We start from the raw sequence: 11786 nt of genomic DNA on the forward strand, positions 1-11786 counted from the left end.
TTTTACAGATTACAGCTTCACATATGTGGTTTAAAACATTTGCCGTCACTGCTTCATGACCACCGCTAACAAACAGCTGATCCCGGATCAGATGTTCGAGCTGTATTCAAACAGCCCTGTAATAAAGGAGTGGTGACAGACCTCCACACAAAAGGTTCAGAATGCGATTCCTTTTTAATCTGAGATGTTTATGTTTAAATGAAACGATTTATTTTCATCTCTCGAGTCGCTGCTTTGTTTTCATTCCCCCCCCCAGATGTTCATGTAACACAATGCTGTCATAACAGAAAACGACAGATGTGGCTCATTTTATTGGGCTTTTTTTTTTTCTCTCAGAACGAAGAAACCGAACGATATTTCCCCCCCTGATCTGTCATAAAATGTAATCTGCGTAGCATCAATCTCCACTGTGACTTCTCCGGGGGGTTTTTTGCCTTATTTATCAGCCTGTCAGTGTTGGAGGCCCGGGCCGCTTCCTTCCACAGGTGTCACATGATCGATTGTCGGTTTTCTGTGCGTTGAGTCACTTGACATCACATCAGTGAGGCCGAGGACACGCTCTTAAAGCTTTTTTACTAGAAACAGACTGCAGCGTGAGCCGCTTTGCCCTTTTCTGCTGTTCGCTGCCATCCATCATCGGATCCTTCAGAGAGACCTGCTGATGTGACAGGACACGCAACAGATTTTTGGCTACAGATATTAAATGATTTTTTTGGGGGGGTAGAGGTTGTAGAAGTCATGTCCCGAGAAGATGAGAAATGAGTGTAAATCAAAGTAAGTAAGACAGTTCATCTATCTTTTCATATCCGTCTTCGACCAGCGAAAGAAGGTTTTTCTTCAGATGAATCGCAGCGGAAATATTTTGTCTCATTAGAAATATGTCTCTGTCTGCTGGAGGCTCAAATCAAATCACAAAATCACAATCACATTTCCTCAATGGGCTTTACAATCTGTCCTTAGGCCAATTCAAGTGAGGAAAAATGTTCCATGTTGTAGGAAAACAAAAAAGAAGATGGAAGGAACCTCAGGGAGGAGCCACAGAGGAGGGATCCCTCTCCCAGGACGGACAGACATGTAATAGATGTCGCATGTACAGAACAGATCAACAAAAATCACAGTTTACAAGTTGCATTGACAGAATATCTGATACAAATGATAATATATGTAAAGACTGTGGATCCACGAGGACGACCAAGCAGGACGAGCCACACGACCTCCCTGTCCACCCTGGTGACCTGGAAGAGGGCCGGCCACATGAGATGATAAACAGTAAAACAGAGAAAGTCAGCAAGAAGAGGCATCAAACTTTACAGAAATAAAGATATAAGGAGATAGTTACACAGAGGAGCGCAATGATCCAGTGAAGCCCAGGGTAAGATGATAATATGCATCAATATGTGGGGCAGCAGGAGCCAGGAGAGGCAGATCTGAAACAAGAGGAAGCTACAGCTCAACTGTATTTAACGCAAAAAGTAATTGTTCCCAACGCCTGTACGAGCAGCTGCGAGCTAGATTAATTACCAGGAGATGTTTGTTGGAGTCATAGTGCAGATTTAAACGCCTTAAACTAAGTTCCATCCATCTTGTCAAGTGCAGCAGGAGCACCGGGGCGCCAAAGATACAAAAGAAACAAATTGTGTAATCTGCTAGTCAGGCCAAGTGTATGACACGTCTCGGCCCACAGTTCTACCTCCCTAATGAGCCAAATTAGTTCATGCATCCTAATTGTATTTACTTTGATTGCTCTGTGACAGGGCTTTCTAATAGCCAAAAGCTGCACAAGTAAGAACTGGTATCCATCCTCCAGCTGTTGTTGTTGTTGGCAGTAGTTTGTGTGAGTATGAGTGTGGTTTTGTGTATTGTTCAGCATCAAGTCCAAATAATAAAATAAAAAGTTGGGACATTGTGTAAAACAGAAACAAAACTGATACTTTGGTAACCCTGCCCGTCCTCATCATGAAAACAACCATACAGGTAACATTTCCAGGATTTTCCGTGATGTGGAGCCCAAAGAGCGTGCTCACTAGAGACTTCAGTCGGCTAAACAGAACGGGAAGTTATTGAAAATAAGTTTTAACTGTGGGACTCTTGTAGACTTTTAAAATGTTATCAGAACGAATGACTCAAACTATGATGATGAAACAAGCTTAAAATAAATGGAGCCACCATTTTATAGCCACTTCGATCACAATTTAAGCTTACGGGAAAACATGTTTTTTAGTAGTGGTGGTCCCCACTACATCATGTGGTGATCTAGGGACTTGTGTAAAAGTCTGTATATGTAGAAGGAGACCACAATTTGTGTCCAGTGTCCATAATGTAACTTACTTATGTACATAGCTCAAGTAATATAGTACTTTAACCCAAAACACAATCTTTTCCTAAACCTAACCGAAGTGCCATCATATGACAACCGTTCAGGTTCACCTGTCACTGGAACACTGCAACACGGCTTTGGGAGTCACTAGCAGTCAACCTGTTCAGGTGATTCACTTTGAGGACGTGTTGTTTGACTTAAACCCAATTTAAAAAACTGTACGAAGACAATATATCTAATGTTTGTAGGGTCGAGTCCTTAAACAGCCACAGCGGGATGTTGGCACACCAAGTGTGGGTCGAAACCAGTCAGCGGTTTCCTTCTGATGTAAAGTAAGAAGCAAGGATTTGGTGACGCTCACCATATTAACACAGGACTGTATGAAGGATAACACTACATGGGCTCAAACTTTGCTGCCAGCTGTTGGACACAGCGTCCCATCATCTCTGGACTCGGGGTGTTGCATACTATGATAATCTGAGCATGGCCGGAATAACCCGCTGGGCATCCCGGGGCAATAATGAGCTGCTGGGTCCCTATAGGACATGGCTCCAGATTTTCTGCGTGATAATCTAATTAATTACATTAATTGGGGAACATGCACCATGCGAGCACAGAATCAGCTAAAATAAGAAAGACACTAAACCTATATTTTGGCACGAGTCCACAAGGTCGTGTAATAAAACAGCCACCTGAAAGCCATTCTGTCTGCTGAATATCTGCTTTAGTACTACATATTCCCAAGGAAAGTACAATTAATCCAATTACTACAAACACAGCGATATCGAAGCGTTCTACGACGCAGGAGGTCCGGGGGAGCAGGGTTGAGGCCTGCTGTGCCTGGTTGATGTAGCCTTTGACATAAGAGTGTACATTTTTAATGAAATGCCTGGACATCAGCCCAAAAATACTCTGGCACGCAAAAACTGTGACGGCCATTTAATTGTGATGTGTTTTAATACATATTTAGATTTTTGGGGGGGAAATCTACATGGTAACACGGGATTGGTACTCCACTTTAAATCTAAAAGTTATGTATTTGTAATATTAAAGAAATCTGTTCTTTTGTTTATCTTTTTGTTGAATTGGTCTGTATGAGTATATCCACATGTGAACACAAGCCAGTTAAATATTTATACATGTGGAAAGTTTCACGTATATCAGGAAAAAAAAGCTAATCACAACTGTCGTGGTATTGTTTTAGGGCAATGGGTATCGCTGTGATAAAAGCATATGATTGGCTTCTCCGAGTGGTTGGATCAAACTTCAGAAGCCTTCATCATCCTCTTATGTGTAATATTTGTTATACAAGTAGTTAACTGACCATTGGTCATTTATTCTGAATTACGCTGGTGATCATTTACTAAAAGCTGTCCAACGTTGGTTTTAAAAAGACAAACACTATACACTGACTTCTGCACCGAGTGGGATTTTGTCAAACACAAAGCAACACATGTATTTATTACCCTGACTTAGACCACCTGGTCGACGTATTAAAGTGCTGAAAACACAGATTTGACTTTTTTCATATTGTTCACTTTAGGAACGTCGAGTGTGCCAAGTCAGTTTAAGATGGATGCTGTTTTTATGATGTTATGTCTTTGGCAAAATCTGCAGCAATTACTTATCTGGACGAGTCACATTTTAACAAGCTCTTCAGCCCTCCCCGCCGCTGCCTTGTAAAACTGTGTCCCATCCTTTTTCTGGATATCATGAGGTTTTTCTGGGATTAATAAATTACTTCCGTTAGCTTGTTATGTAATGATGTCACCGTCATAAACAGTGTTGATTGTTGGAGGTTTAAGATCACACAAACTTTTATTTAAAGACCACCAACACAGTGCTTATATAATGTTTCTCTCCCATAGCAGATATTTTTGTTAGTTGATAAGTCATGAGCTCAGACTGAAGAAATGCAGCTCTCTCTCTCTTTTTAGCGTAGCAGCACTGTCAAGCTTGTATGTTAAACAATTAGCAACATGCACATATCCATCCCAACAATCCGAGTAAATCTCCAGTTTGTCTCACATCAGTCGGACATCATGTTTAAGTTCGCTAATTTTCTATCCCAAAACAATCGGAAGCCAAGAACATTGCTGTAATCTCAAGATCAGGAGTTATTATTTCACCATCGAGTTTCCAAAAGTTGTTTCTTCTGATCCTGTTATGGAGGAAAATATGTCACACTTCAAGATAAGACAGTGACTGTTGCTTTGAGATAATTGTGTAAAAGAATAGGACTGATTCCACTGTGTAACAGAAGTGTAACATCTTGACTTTCATCAAGTTGCCTGCCAATCAACCTCCACACCCTTGGATGTATAAAGGACAACTGAAAACCCTGTTAGAACGTGACGCCTCGTTCACCGCAATGAAAGTCGTTCACTGAATGTCTACCAGATACCAGAAAAAAAAAAAGCCTCTTCGTTGATTATTCACGCTTCTGCACATTTGGGCTCATAGAGCATGCTCAGTAGAGTCCTTTGCTAGCCGAGCTGATCAAGAGCCTGCACATCTGAGACTCAGAGGTGTGGAAGCTGGCTAACCTGCGTTCACCGTGTCTTTTGGTTCATCTGAAGACTTCCCGTTAACTCCCCGGACACACAAAAATTCCCCCCACAGCCAAAAACTGTTCCTGTTTCGGTGTTTGCGACTCCTACACATACCGATAAGAAATCTCCAAGCTGTCCAAACAGTTCTGTTTCTCGTTCAAACTTTAATCTGTTATCTCGTTTATGCAGTTTTTTGTTGTTCTTTAATACTCCATGATTAAAAAGGTGATGGAACAAACAATCTGTCAGTTTTTATGCGTTGAACCAAAACCAAAAGATTTTTGTGAATGCTAGATCTAACCATCGAGGCTGTGGTTCCTCCAATTGCTGATTTGTGATGTTACAGTTGACCTCCGTTTGGCAGAACATACACAGTGAGGAAGGTATTTGTTTTTAAAAAGGCTGGATTTTGCCAAGAACACTGCGCACCTTTTCTGTGATCCTCTTGTGAGCCCTCAGCTACATTGTATGCACATCATTATTTGACATGTCATGAAATACGACTAGATAGCTGAAATATTTTCCAAAAAAAAAAAAAAAAGGAGCCCAATGCGGCGCTTGAGAAGAACCTGTTGCTTCCACCTCTACTCCACTTGGTTTTCTAGGACGTAGCATTTACAGCATTATAGATTTGGGTGTGGTTATGAGTCCCTCTTGCAGCAGGCAGCAATGAAAAATATGTCTTGGAGTTCACATACATGCATTCCCGCGTGAACTTTTCATCGAGGATGTCAGAAGGTTGTCGGAAGATTACACAGGGGAGGCAAGGTCGTGAAATTTTAGTGCAAACACATGAGCAGAGGACTTATGCGCTCACTTATGCACTCATCAGAGACGCACTACTTTATTGCCAGGCTGGCTGGCGTTGCACAAGCAGACAATTAATTCCCCGTCTGGTTTGTTGAAGTTTAGGGAGTATCTGAATGTGTGTAATATTTATTGCGCTGACCTCCAGATATGAAAGTGGTCTGTCAGACAAAACACACACACACACAAAAAAAAAAAAAGGCCCTTGAACAGTTGAAGTCGAGCGGTTCGTGTTGTCGGGGTCAGTTTATGTGCACGCTCGACTTGAAAAATGACCTGGCAAACCTCAACAATAATCCAGAGTGGTCAAATCAGGTTAAAGAAAGCAAACACGCAGAACCCCATCGTTCACGTCCTTCTGAGCACTCAGTCAAGAACACAATGCAGATGGTTGCTCGGGCTGTTGCTATGACCCTTTAGTGACTGTACTATACCAGGAATCAGACGGAGAGGGCTTGTTTTCCAAGAAGTTGTCAGTTGGAGGTTCAAATTGGTTTGAGAAAACAAATACACACAGAATTACACATTGTGCTACTTGAAGATTTTCTTTCAGCGGTTAGGAAAACAATAAATTCAAAGTCAGGATTAGTTATTTCAACATTGGTGTTGAGGGGGATTTCTACTGGTGTTACAGAGCTAGAGATAAAGTTCACACTTAGTTTTGATTTATGTCGATCGGTAGCAAAGCTGTCCATCATGTAGGGCTTCACAAGCTCTGGTCCTTGCTAGCAAAAGGAAAACATTTGGAGTATTGGCCTCGTTCAATAAAGACGCACACAATTTATCACAGAATGAACTTCTGACCCATTGGAAAGCAGCTTTAGACACATATGGACATCACATCTGCTCGGGTCTGCTTCGTCTGTTCATTTGACTTCTCTAAAATACTGTTCATGTGCTTTTTATATTGCCTTGTGTTTTTGGACGTCTTTGAAAATGTATTCACCATTTACCAGCCACTCCTTTTGAAGATTTGAGATGGGGGGTTGGTGGCTTTTTGGGCCAGTGAACATCACCATCACAGCCCAGCACTGTTCTTGAACACAAGGCTACCTGCCCATCACCAACTGACCGACAGACTAAGTTAGCGACTAGCTGGTGAGCAGTGGAGCAGTTACAGTCTTGAGCAGCTAAACATCCAAAACTGGTGGAGCCCAAAACTGAGTTAAAAGTCTGCCGTGTTTCCTGGATGTTTAAATAAACAACGGTTTCCTTAGAACACCTCTAACAACTTAATTAAAGTGACAATAGCCAAGCCAACAGACTCACAGTGACACTATCATGGTTGGCCTAGCTTACCCAGGGGGAAGAAAAAAAAATAAATTACTCTGTCTACAAGTAAGCTGAAAAAAAACATCCAGTTAGACTTTCAAAAAAAAGAAAAAGAAAAAAAAAGGCAACAAAACTACTTGGTTAGCTTTAGGACTGGCTCCACACAGGAGAACCTGGTCGTCTGTGTGGAAGTCCTATGAGCGAACCACCAAACCAACCCGACCTCCTCCCAATGTGCTTTTTATGGGAGTTTATACTACGTCCATCCTCCAGCTGACCACGGAGAAGACTGGGATGGTGAGCCCCCCCAAAGTGGAAAGAAACAAACCTCTAATGAGTGCTGCTTAAATCTGAGTGGGAGTCTTGTTCTTACTCTATTATGGGAATGTAACAGGTGGTTGGCCTTGCTCATCGTTAACCCAAACACAAACCCTGACAGACACGTTTTTTTTCTAAAAGTTCATGTGACCTGTTACATATCAGATATTGACACGAAGCACTTCCTCCCACATTGTTATCCGCAGGCTGGAAATGTGAAAAAGCGCGACTGAAATGATGGTGTCCTTGAAGTTAATTACATTTCCGAAATCCTGACCACAGAGACTCTTTTTTTTTTTTCAAAGTAAGATTCCTGCTGCAGAACGCTTTTCACAGCAGTAAAGAGTGGCGAGAAACACGCAGACACAATGAAATTGAACTGCTGATTATAGCCAAGAGTCTGAGAGACATTAAAAATAATGGACCTTATAAGGCAACTTTATCAGTGTTACCTCCTCCCCCTGATGTGTAGACTTTTCCTTTTTTTTTTTTTTAAAGATACTGTTCTTAAAGGAGTTTCAGTCATCATCACAGAAATGATATCTCTTGCACACTCCACCATCACCCCAAAGAACCCTTTTTTCTCTCTCCACATAACTTCAAGATGCCTCGATAAAAATCCTCGACCAAAAAGATCTGAGGAACATGGCCCACTTGCTTCAAACAGCCATGAAATTGTAGCAGAGCGAGATAAGACCTGATTAGACTTGTCAGGTTTGCTGCTTACCGGCACGTTCAGCAGCACCACCTGCATCTCCCCAACCCCTCCGACCGTCTCACCGCTCATCCCCCCTCCCTGGGAAAAGCTGAATGTGCACTTTCTCCGCTCACATCTGTGACCTCTTGTGCCTCAGTTGAACGCCGTCTGCTCCCGCTATCTTCATCTCGAACACACAAAAACATGTGCACACAGGCAGACACACACTTCTGCGTCTCACACTTACACATACACATGCACACTTCAGATCCCGGTTCTTCCCTTCCCCCGCTCCCTCCACCACTCCGCGGTCTCAACTTGAACCTGTGGGTCTCGAGGGCTCTGTTCCAACCCCCCGAGAGCCATTTTCCAAAAAAAAAAAAAAAAACCCAAAAAAACGCAGCAGCCTGGAAGTCGAGTCGTCACGTTCCTGCCTGGAATCAAACACGACGATCATTTGTTAATGAAGTTAGATTTGGAAGCGGGAGTTCATCATCTGCCATGTGTTAGGCCTCAATTTTGAAATTTATGTGAGTTCTTATGTGTTTGGTCAGGCACAGCACACATGCAATTACGATTCCAGAATTCCCCTCCCATGTTTGGACGAGGTTCAGAGCCACAATGTGTTTTCCAAAACACAGATTAATCCAGAATTGACCAAATATAAATCCTTAAATATACTGGCCCCTATCAAATAAATGGTTATAAATAGCAGCCGTAAGCAAACAAATACAGATGTTTTTAACCACAAGTGTTGAGGTTTGAATTGGCTCCTTTTGAGTTTTTGCACTTTCTCAGCATGCAGGCTCCCACTTTAATTAGATATCCAACATTAAACCTTCATTTCCTTCAGTTTATTTTTGAATTATGACAGCAAATTGATTTTTGATTAACTTTTCTTTATATCCTCATTCTTTTCAAACATGTGCAGTGCTCATGAATAATTGCAACCACAGCTAGGAACTCTGTATCCGCTGGGATCTACATGTGCGTCACATCTAGGTGTTGGTTGTCCTAACTCGTGCTGGGATGCAGTGATAGGACGAAGGGCTACGCGGTCCTCCAAACAGAGGTTTTTAAGAGGCTGTATGAAAGCTGTCTGCTGATTTTAAAGTGTTACAGTCCTTTTTTTTTTCCTTTAACAAGCATGAAACACTCACTACAGGGCTACAGGTAGCTAACCAGACAGCTAATGTCACAATGCTCTTTCTGATTTGTGCATTTTATTTCTGTATTTTGATGCATTTCAGGGTTGCAGTTGTGTCTGTCTATATAAATGTGAATGACTGATGTCTGTTGTACCTGTGAGCTGGAGGAAAGTGGGGAAACTTGAAACCGAGCAGTTGGGGTAATAATTGGTGAGAGTATCAGGCTGGCCTGAACTGAGACGATGATCCAAATCAGAGCAGAACCGGAGACGGAGTTTATATACCAGAGGAGGTGATTAGCTGATGGGAGGCAGGTGAGTGCACTGGGACAGATAACGATCTGATTGCAGGCAGGTGAGCAGAGCTTAGAGCCACACACACACACACACACACACACACAATTCTGATAGTGATGTAAGAAAAGTTGATTTTTGAGTCTCGTTACCAACTTGTCAAATAATGATGCTTTCAGGATTATAGGACGGGCCAGCTGCCATCCCAAAGCGTCAGTTTTGACAAGAAAATTAGGATTTGGACTGTAATTTTCACAATCATTTTACCATCAAGCCCTGAAAATGTCTCGGACTGTCTGTGCTGTTTCATTTTCAAATGTCTGGACTGTCTCAGCGCAGAGCTGCAGATGGACTGAAGGCTGAAAAATGCATTAGCTATGTTAAATCTATTTTCTGAGGGTATTTCATATAATTATTATTAATTATTTGATTTGTTATTTTGTTAAATCCCTTTTACAGACAGTTTTTTGCAAATTAGCATCTGGTATAAACACCTTGATACTTGCATCAGACAGCTGTTTCAGTTTGTCTTTGTATTTCCTCGTTTTGTGCGAAGGAAATGCTTTTTTTTCTTGTGTTTTCCTGCTCACACAGAGTTTCTGTTGTGAGGCTGCTTGATCTTTTTAAGAGGAAGGAGTGAGATTTCCATTTAAAGTTTATTTTTGGGCATTTTTCTGCTGTAATGTTAGTCAGTTAGAAAAAAAAAAGGGGTCACTAAACGTCACTAACAATATGGATGTTCGGATTATGCCTCTATTGGCTCCGCCTGGGGTGAGACCCTCCCTGATTGGTTTTGGAAAACAACCAACCCGTTTGTCTGTTCTTCACCCTCCTGAGAAGTGGAGGAGGGGTCGGTATTTGGTGCTGCTGTGAAGACGTCTTTCCTACTAATTGTTTAAAGTAGAGCCAGTGTGTTTTTTTTCTTCTCCTTTTCAGTCTGAATACTTCACAATCTGGAGTCACTGCGGTTGAGTTGCAGCTCTTCCTGTAATCCTGTGAAATAATTATTTCACTCATTAAATTATTTTCCAAGACTCTCAACTCCATATCTCAAAATCTACACGCAACTTTTTGCGGGTGCAGTTTTATTACCCTTCAGCTAAATAAGATTTTACGCTTCATCACCGATTATCTTAATGAATTCTATCAGTGAGGTTATCTGGACTGACCACAATGTCAACAGTTACATCAGCTACTGTTCCCTGTGGTGTGTAACACCCATAAGAAACACTGACGGGTCTGATTAGAAACAGTGAAACTCAATGAGAGACCCCACTGACGTAGTGCTGGAGTGTAACCTCTCACTTGTGGAGGCCTGGGTGCTGATGCTACCCTTCCATTCTGAACAACATGAACAAAACGAATCCTTTAATGTAAATAAAAAAAAAAAATAAATAAAAAAAAGATTGGAGGATGGTTAGAGATTTCTTCTCAAAGCAGACACCTGCTTTATTTCTGCTGACTTTCACTCGACTTATCTGCCATCTTTTTAGGTCATTCTTGAAGGGTCATCCATGAAAGTAATTAATTTAAGGAGGACGTTTGAACGACACACAAACAGTCCCAAAACAGTGTCAAAACACAACAAAAAAATCCAGGAACAGTTGACATTTCTTGGGGTCACTTTTAAAGGACCAGCCCACAGCTCGGTAGCGGCACAAAGTCATGATGAAACTCAGAGATGATGTCATCTACCCACAGCTCAAACCTCGGCCAAACTCCTGACTCAGAACCACCTGCAGGTTGAAAGTTCATTTCACAAGGGAGCGTTATCTCATTAGCTGCTTCTTGCGACACAAACAGCGAGACGCACAAATCTTTGCACAACTGGATCTCAGTAACGGCTTAAAACTAATCCTGCAGTTGCAGATAGCCTGACTGTGCTCTTCTTGTGGCAGAATCCCTGAGTTCCCTGAGGTGGGAGACCAGAAGACAGTAGATCTCTGTGCGTGTTGGCTGTTTGGTGTCCAACAGCGAAAAGTGATTTATTTGCTGAGGGCAGGTTTGATACATTAGGACGCTGAATATGGAGCAACATTTGTTCTCACATTGCTGTTTCCACCACAGGGACAAGGAACCTTAAGACTGAAGTAGTTTGTTTCTATCGCAGGAAGAAGTTAAGGGGGCATCAAAAAGTCCCTGCTTGGGGGGTAAAGCCTTCCAAAAGTACAGGAAATCTGGTGGGTGGGGCTTGCAGAGATGGAAAACAGTCATCATTGTTTCATGTGTCAGCAAAGTAATTTGCCAAATCATCACAGGTTTTAAGATCGTGGTTGAAGTGCAGACGATCGGCTGAAGGAGCCCAAACCTGTCTGGGACTAAGAGTTCAGCACGTTCTCACGCCATCAGTCAAATACAGCGACCTGGTCAGTGGCCCTATGC

The 11786-nt window shown here is 42.0% G+C and overlaps 1 long non-coding RNA gene across 1 annotated transcript; it reads right to left on the reverse strand.

The window, feature by feature from the left end:
• Positions 1–1036: 1036 nt before the first annotated feature.
• On the reverse strand, positions 1037–9350 carry LOC119026218. Its single transcript, XR_005077074.1, has 3 exons — positions 9266–9350; positions 1340–1427; positions 1037–1235 (listed from the first exon to the last, which is right to left on the reverse strand). It is a non-coding gene; the product is annotated as an uncharacterized LOC119026218 (long non-coding RNA).
• Positions 9351–11786: the final 2436 nt, after the last annotated feature.

Source organism: Acanthopagrus latus, chromosome 9, assembly GCF_904848185.1.
Source record: "Acanthopagrus latus isolate v.2019 chromosome 9, fAcaLat1.1, whole genome shotgun sequence".
Classification (NCBI taxonomy): domain Eukaryota; kingdom Metazoa; phylum Chordata; class Actinopteri; order Spariformes; family Sparidae; genus Acanthopagrus; species Acanthopagrus latus.